Raw genomic sequence first — 9,742 nt, forward strand, 5'->3', positions numbered from 1 at the left:
ATATAGAGAAAACCCTCCGTGAACCAATCGAAAAGATATTGCTGTTCTACCTCGACGTATTCAATCTAAAGACCGACTTATTACCATGCACTAACCTTGCTAAACACACAATAACGTTAAAAGAAAATAAAATCATTAACACAAAATCTTACCGACCGCCTGAATGCCATAAAGAAGAAATCAAACGACAAATGGACGAAATGCTACAAAAGAACATTATAGAACCATCTGATTCTCCTTACAATTCACCAGTCTGGGTAGTACCAAAAAAGGCAGACGCCTCAGGGAAACAGAAATGGCGAATTGTAATAGACTTCAGAAAAATAAACGAACTAACTGACCAGGACGCATATCCATTACCTGACATAGACGACATACTATCCCAACTAGGCAACGCAAAATTCTTCTCAGCCCTCGATTTAACCTCCGGATTCCACCAAATCCCAATGGACATAGACTCTAAAAAGTACACAGCATTCTCCACACCACAAGGACACTATCATTACAATAGGATGCCATTCGGTTTAAAGAATGCACCTGCAACATTTCAACGCATGATGGATACCGCGCTAAGAGGATTCATAAATAAACATTGCTTCGTATATTTAGACGACATTATAATATTCGGACAGTCGATTGAAGAGCACAATAGCAACCTCGCGATAGTATTGCAACGCCTACGCGAACTCGGACTCAAAATACAGCCGGACAAATGCGAATTTCTCAAACCAGAATTAGAATATCTTGGACATATAGTAACCGCCGAAGGTGTAAAGCCAAATCCCAAAAAATTAGAAGCCGTTAGCAATTTCAAACAGCCACGTAATCCCACAGACATCAAATCGTTTTTAGGACTAGCAGGTTATTACCGTAAGTTCATCAGAAATTTTTCTAAGATCGCGAAACCATTGACCGAACTTACAAAAAAGGAGACACCATTTCATTGGACAGATAAAACCCAGGAAGCATTCCAGACATTAAAAGACAAACTCTGTTCATCACCCGTACTAAAATTCCCAGACTTTGCGAAACCATTCACATTAACGACTGATGCCAATAACGAAGGTATAGGTGCAATCTTATCACAGGACGGACATCCATGTTGTTATATCTCGCGAACTCTAAACCCACCGGAACGAAATTATTCCACTACAGAAAAAGAACTTTTAGCAATAGTATGGGCCGTGAAACGCCTCCGACAATATCTGTTAGGACGGAAATTCCTCATCCGAACCGATCACCAAGCACTAAAATGGTTACAGAATTACAAAGACCCCTCATCACGCTTGATGAGATGGCGATTAAAACTAGAAGAATACGAATACGACATAGAATACACGAAAGGAAAAGATAATACTGCAGCCGACGCACTATCTAGAATACATGTTCTGACCAGACGACGCGAAAATTTGAACATAGAACTCGATAAAAAATATCACGATTGGGAAAAATCTACCTACGCGTTACCCAAAATTCTCAAAATGACTCCGAACCGTAAATCTTTCTATCAATTATCCAAAACAGAGCTAGGAAATTACGACAGAATCGAATGGTTAACTAAATTAAACGAAATTATTCATATAAACGAAAAGATAGGTATAGGCGACAACAGTTTCACAGAGACCGAGAAGAACGCGATCAAACAAATTTTACTATTCCTGAACGACACCGTAAAAGAATTAAATTTTGCATGGGAACCAATTCAAACATATAGCGACGAAGAAATAGACGAATTATTGAAAGAAAATCACGATTTAGTAGGACACCCCGGTATACAAAAGACATACGACCGCATTCGTGAACAGCACAGAGTACCAGATTTGATGAAACGCATACAACAACATATAGAATCATGCGACACCTGCCAAACATCTAAAACTACACGTATCAGACCGCGCGAAGAACCTTGTATCACCGACACACCCCTCGAACCAAACGATAAAATTGCTATGGACTTATTAGGCCCACTGAAAAAGACGAAAAAAGGCAATCAGTACATTCTATCCATACATGACGAATTGACAAAATACTTAATACTCGTACCACTAAAAACTCAGCAAACGGAAACAATTTGGAACGCACTCTTGAATCATTACATTTACATCTTTTCCGCTCCAAAAAAGATATTAACTGACCGCGGACAGAATTTTATATCTAGTTTAATGCAACAGTACGAAGACGCGTTCAAAATCAAACATATCAAAACGACATCCTTCCACCCACAAAGTAACGGATCGTTAGAACGGACACACGCAGTAGTAACAGACATGCTAAAATCGATACAGCGAAATTCGGATGAAAAATAGGACGATCAACTTAACTTTGTATGCCTTGCATATAACACAATAATACACGACTCCACTGGTTACACGCCATTCGAACTCACATTCGGACACCAAGCCAATCTTCCCTCCACAATATCCAAGAATCCCCAACGCACATACGCAGACGAAGTAAGTCACGTTCCGCAAAAAAGAATGGGACTCCGACACGCTCGCGAAACATTGATCAACAGTAAACAGCGATATCAGTGCGATCAAAGACGTACAATTATAAAACCTCAATCAGTTTTCAAAGAAGGAGACTCCTTTTTAATACATAACGATCATAAAAGACATAAACTTGACGTGGAATGGTTAGGACCATACACGATTGATAAAGTATGTACTCCATACTATCTGATTCAAGACAAAAAGATACACGGTAATCGTTTAAAACCTTACTTTTCAGGTCGACGCTCCTCTTTGCCGGAATAGTATCCGCGCAAATAAATATTACACCATTAAAAGGAAACTCTGTATTCGTAGGAAACATAGGAAAAGGATATTTGTACAACGATACTGCCAATGTTATAGTAGGATTAGACACTAGCGACATATACGAGCAGATAAGCACAATAGAATCATATAAATTAACAATAGACTCACGTATAATCAGCGAAGAATACGCTGAAGAGTTAGACGGATTACAAAATCGTATCAATAACCTAAAACAACTCGCAAAACACTTGAAAGCGTTAACACATACCCGGAGCACACGAGGTTTGCTTAACATCATAGGTTCCGTATCGAAAAGTTTGTTCGGGACTCTCGACAATGATGATCTTACGCTCATAAACAAAAATATGGACAAACTATTCGATGATAATAATAAAATCAAGACCATAATAGCTAATCAAACAGCACTTATTAGAAAAATTGTAAACTCAGAAAACCTAAACCACTTACAGAGATCACATAGTGATATATTAAAATTACAACAGCAGGCAAATATCGATAGATCTATGCTTAAGATGATCATGAAACTTGATACCGCGATGCAAACTTTACACTTCCAATTAGATGAAATACTTAACGTCATGATATTAGGCAAACAAGGAATAATTAGTCCACAAATACTTGACCCCAATGAATTCATAGAAAATTACGCCAAGGCAATAGGTAGCCAGATGTACAACACCGCGATTTCTGCCAAAACCGAACATTTTCAATTCATACTCGACATCAGTGATCTTAAAATCTTCACAATAGATGACAAAATATTTTTCAAAATCATAGTACCTTTAGTCTCTAACACAGAATGGAACATATTACAAGTATATCCTATCCCGAGTAAAAGAAATGGAGTATTCTTGGCTCCAGTAGTCGAACATCAGAAATATTTAACTTCAGGTCTTTCATTTATAAACGCTGATATCGAGTATTTCAACAAACTTTGTAAAAATCGAGCCGGAAACACTATATGCAAACAAACACTACCAATCCATGACAGAAATTCAAGAACCGATTGTCGCAGCGAAATAATAAATTTCAAACCACACATTGAATATTGTCAAATAACTGTACTTAAGATTGAAGACATTAGCTTTATACCGCTCAAAACTAGCAACTGTTACATTGCGATACCAGCAAATCCGATAGAAATAGACACAATTTGCCAAACGAAACATACCTTACAAAAACTTGACAAGCCTTCCATCATAAGAGCCAACACTTCTTGCGATATATTGTACAAAGACGAACACATGCGTATAGGCGAAACAAAAAACGAAGTCATATACGAAATCAAAACAAAAACCCTAGCGCTCAAAACAAACGATAGTTTCACTCATCTATTAGATAAACTCGAGCGAGCACCGAAAATAATAGATAATTTACAAGGCTATAAAACAACGATCGATAAAATAGGCGACGAGATAGAAACTCTTAATTTCGAACACAGAATTAAAAATATACAGTATTGGGGACTAACCACGCTCCAGATATTAGGGTACATAGCATTAGGCATACTAGGTATATATGGATTAAACAAAATAGGCGTATTCAAATGCATCAGGAAATGTATACCGAACAAATTATGTATCAATTTATTTTGCTGCCGAAATGAAACTGTAATAAACAGCCACAATGCGACAGCCCTACCAGTACCACTCACCCTAGCCTCAACACCCAACATCTATATTCCAACCAACACATACCACTCAGATGAAGAGGAGGAATCAGCTGTAATTTTCAAGCCACGTCAAGTCCGATTCCACAAAAGTCTTCCGAAGAAAACTTGAGGGATCAAGTTCAATCTAAGAAGGGGTCACAGAAGAACCACAGGGGTCTTGTGGTTCAAGATGCTGGAAGTGCAGTTCGAATATGCCCGGATCACGAGTGACCAAGAAAAATACCAGGTCGTCATCGCGAATCTCGATAAGTCGCACGCGAGATTAATTCGAGACGTATTCGATGCCGCACCAGCGACAGGGCGTTAAGCGTACGTCAAAAAGGAGCTCATCAAGCGATTGGGAGAGTCAGACGCCAAGAGACTCCGACAGGTAATCGAGAACGAGCGAATGGGGGACAGGAAGCCCTCTCAGTTTTACCGCGATCTCGGAAGCCTAGCCACCAATTCGTTAGCAGACGATGTCGTCCTCACCGTCTGGGAACGTTGACTTCCACCGCGCATACGGAGCATCCTAGCCTCTGTACAGAACAACGATCCGGAATCCCGCATACAAATTGCCGATAACATTTACGAAGCCACCCCGGAATCAGGGCAGATCGCCGCGGCCAGCGCAGGCCGACTACCTACGATAACCCTCCCACCTGGCCAGAACAGCGGAATAGGCGACGCCATGGCAGCCTTGGTCAACTTGATCACCGAGCGGTTAGCGCGAATCGACGCCCATATGAGCGAGATACGAGCGCTAGTAGCCGAGCAAAGAAGCAATGAACACCGTAGGGCACGAGCACAATCACGCTCGCGTACACAATTCCGCCGCCGTTCGCGCCCTCGCGATCCGCCGCGGCAAGACGGGCTGTGTTACTATCACGCACAGTTCCGAGAAAGCGCGAGAAAGTGCACACTCCCTTGCTCGTGGAACTCGGGAAACGGGACCAGCCGTCCGTAAAAGCGGCAAACGACGACGGTTTGGCATCTCGCCGCATATTCGTAACGGACAAGAACTCGCGGATCTCCTACCTCATCGACACCGGCGCCGATGTTTGCGTATACCCGCGCAACAAGCTACACGGACACGTGAACAGAAGCGAGTACGAGCTGTTCGCGGCCAACGGCACACGAATCACAACATACGGCACCGTCGCGATCAACCTAAACCTGTCCCTACGCAGAGCATTTAAGTGGGATTTTACCGTAGCCGACATCAAAACACCCATCATCGGCATGGATTTTCTAAGCCACTACGGGTTGCTCGTGGACCCGCGAAACAAAAGGCTTATCGATACGATAACACAGACGTCATCAAGGGGATACACCGCCACAACAGACGAAGCGTCCGTCAAGACCGTCATCGGCGAATCACCATACCACCAACTCCTGGCAGAATTCCCGGACCTCACCCGCCCACCGATCTTCGGAAAAGAGAGAATTCGACACGGTGTGCTACACCACATCGAAACTACACCTGGTCCACCAGTCTACAGCAAACCGCGTCGGCTTGCACCTGATCGACTTAAAGAGGTAAACGCGGAATTCGAACGCATGATCGAGCAAGGCGTGTTGCGACCATCGAAAAGCCCGTGGGCATCACCCTTGCACGTAGTGCCGAAAAAGGACGGAAACTTGCGACCATGCGGCGACTATCGCGCGTTGAACGACCGCACCGTACCCGACAGGTACTCGCCGCCACATATCGAAGATTTCGCGCAACATCTCCACGGTAAGCGTATCTTTTCAAAAATCGACCTAGTCCGCGCTTACCATCAAATCCCGATAGCGCCCGAGGATATCGAAAAAACCGCGATAACAACGCCTTTCGGACTTTTCGAAGCAACAAACATGATGTTTGGGCTTCGGAACGCCGCGCAAACATGTCAGTGTTTCGTCGACGAAATCACACGCGGGCTCGACTTCGTTTACGCGTACATCCTCATTTCCTCATAGCCTCGGACGACGAAAACCAACACCGCGAGCATTTGAAAATCTTGTTCAACCGTCTTAACGATTACGGGGTTGTGATAAACCCCACGAAATGCGAATTCGGCGTGCGTGAAATCACATTCCTCGGATACTCGGTAAACTCCGACGGAAGTAAGCCCCCGCCCGAACGAGTCGAAGCGATCGTAAAATTGCCGAAACCCGCGAACGCCAAACAACTACGTAGGTACCCCGGTATGATAAACTTTTACCGACGTTTCATACCGGGTGCCGCAAAAACATTCAAGCCACTTAACGACATGTTAAAAGGCGCGAAAAAGGGCAACGCGCCCATCGAATGGTCGGAACAGTCGGAAAACAGCTTTCGCGAATCGGAACGTGCTCTCGCGGACGCCACGATGCTGGCGCATCCGATACCAGGTGCGCCGATCAGCCTCACGGTAGACGCGTCCGACTACGCAATAGGGGCAGTATTACAACAACGCGCGAATAACCAATTACAACCGCTAGGATTCGCAACGAAATCTTTGACCCCCGCTCAGCAAAAATATAGCGCGTACGATCGCGAACTACTCGCGATATACACCGCAGTTAAACATTTTCGACACGCCTTAGAAGGCAGAAACTTTACAATATATACCGACCATAAACCTCTTACCTACGCTTTCAAACAAAAATTAGAAAAATGTTCACCGCGACAATTCCGACATTTAGACTACATAGGACAATTCACCACCGACATTCGGTACATAAAGGGGCTAGACAACAACGTAGCCGACGCTCTGTCGCGCATCAACGCGATAGGGAAGTCGTTGGATCACCAAACTCTCGCCGTCGCGCGAGAAAACGACAACGAACTCCGCGACATCGTAAATTCCAACACAACCGCGTTACGATTAAAGAAGATACGCTTTCCTGAGCAAGACGCGGAAATATATTGCGACGTATCAAACAACATTGTAAGACCGTACGTGCCGAAATCCTTGCGACGCGATGTATTTAATTCGCTCCACGGACTTTCCCATCCAGGGATACGCGCAACGCAAAAACTGGTGACGTCGCGTTTCATTTGGCCACCCATAAATAAAGATTGCCGGACTTGGGCACGACAATGTATCCCGTGTCAACTATGCAAAGTCACCAGGCACGTATCCTCGCCCGTCGGAACATTCGGAGAATTAGCAGGCCGTTTCGAACACGTACACATAAACATTATCGCGATGCCATTTTCACAGGGCTACCGATATTGTCTAACGTGTATTGACCGCTTTTCGCGTTGGCCCGAAGCCATTCCCATCGCCGACATGGAGGCAACAACCGTCGCTTCAGCCCTCCTCTCCACATGGATAGCTCGGTTCGGCGTACCTTTAACAATAACGACCGATCAAGAACGCCAGTTCGAATCAAATCTCTTCAATGAACTGTGCCGGTTGCTTGGCATCAAGCATTTACGCACAACAGCCTATCACCCCGCGTCCAACGGGATCGTAGAGCGCCTACACCGACAACTAAAGGCAGCAATAAAATGTCACAATACGAGCAATTGGGTAGAAATCCTACCAATTGTTTTATTAGGCATAAGAACCGTTTTCAAGGAGGACCTGAACGCGACGGCAGCCGAAATGGTTTACGGTACCGGCATACGATTACCGACTGAGTTCTTCGCACCAACGATGCAACAGGCCAATACGGAATTCGCGAACCGTTTAAAAGAGCAAATAGAGAAAATCAGGTCTCACCCGATTACGCGACACGGCGAGAAGAAAACCTTCGTGTTCCGCGAGCTCGAAACAGCACCATATGTATTTGTACGCCACGACGCGAGCGGAGGTCCTTTACAACCACCGTACGACGGACCTTACCAGGTTATACAGCGTGAAAAAAAAACTTTTACCATCAAAATAAATAATAAAAATGTAATAGTCTCCCTAGATCGGTTGAAACCCGCTTTTACTGTATCTGACGACATCGAACAACAACAATTAGAAACTAGCGCAGGAACCCACGACATGTTTATACCGGTTAAAACCACAACTACGCAAAACACCGAGCGGGCACAGCAACGCGAAGACGACTCAAGAAGTCGGTATACCACGCGCTCGGGCAGGAGAATTCGCTTTCCTGATTATTTCCAGGCAGGTTTTAAATAAGTATCACGTAAGATCTATCAAAAAATGTATAAAACGTTATCATTGGTAAGGGGGTACTGTGGCGGCACTTGACAGTAAACTTCCCAACAGTTTACGTCGCGTGACGCACGACACAAAGACCTTATACCTGCGGACAAGATGATTGCCAGATGTCGATACATTCGTACCGAATATTTCCAGCTAGCCTAAGGACCGCTATAAATCTTAGGATTTATTTTAGCTAAGGTCCTCCAAAGAGACAAACAGTCTTTGTTTATCAGTCTCGAAGTCGACCACCTACCACGGGGACACACGAGAAATCTGCTATCTCTCACGTACGATGCTTCCCGCTAGCAACATCCTCTCAAGGGCAGCTAGCATCCTTTTTCAACGACCAACACGAATTAGCCAATAAACATTAACGTACATTTCTCTCACTTTCCGAACCAAAGCTTTTCTCAACGAATCCGATGCCTTCGCATCCTTAGACACATCCCAACGCAGTCTTCCTCCGCAGCAGCATCGCGACAAAAAAAGTCAGTCTATTACCGCGAGTCAACATATCACGATCGTTATACTTACACGGTTCGAGCCGAATAATTATCTAAGCTCTCGACATCTCGTGCAATCATTGTCCGCACTCGCAGCGCATCTCGAATCGTAGCTATCCAAGCTCTATCCTATAACCGCGCATTCGCGATCCGAATATAATCGCGAATCCTGCGTCAAGTGTACTCATTGACATTAGAGTGAATAAACATTTATCGTTCAATAAATCTGAGTTTTCCTTTCGACCCTATCACGACATACCACCTCACAAGTACTATCCGTGCCCAGCGCTGCTTAACTTTCGTGATCGGACGAGAACGAGTGTACTCAACGCGGTTTGAGCGTTGGCTGAAGTAAACACTTTTCTTATTTGTACCTGATGATCAAAAAATAGAATATTTAAAGAAACATAGGTGGTGTGTGCCAAAATGAGAATGATATAATGTATGAAAATGGTCGCGTAATACTAAAACATTTCTCTTTCTCGATGCTTCGATTGTAGATTATTAAAAATAGATTGTCAAGAAAGGTAAAAAATATTGGAAAAATAAAAAAAAAAGCCAACACCACACGGAGTTCCCAGGCGGTCACCCATCCAAGTACTATCCGTGCCCAGCGCTGCTTAACTTTCGTGATCGGACGAGAACGAGTGCACTCAACGCGGTTTGAGCGTTGGC

The 9,742-nt window shown here is 44.0% G+C and overlaps 1 non-coding gene across 1 annotated transcript; it reads right to left on the reverse strand.

Moving 5' to 3' along the window:
- Positions 1 to 9,623: 9,623 nt before the first annotated feature.
- Positions 9,624 to 9,742, reverse strand: LOC126875299 (5S ribosomal RNA). The gene has a single exon (XR_007693333.1). It is a non-coding gene; the product is annotated as a 5S ribosomal RNA (ribosomal RNA).

The sequence above is a fragment of the Bombus huntii genome, chromosome 17 (genome assembly GCF_024542735.1).
Source record: "Bombus huntii isolate Logan2020A chromosome 17, iyBomHunt1.1, whole genome shotgun sequence".
Lineage (NCBI taxonomy): Eukaryota > Metazoa > Arthropoda > Insecta > Hymenoptera > Apidae > Bombus > Bombus huntii.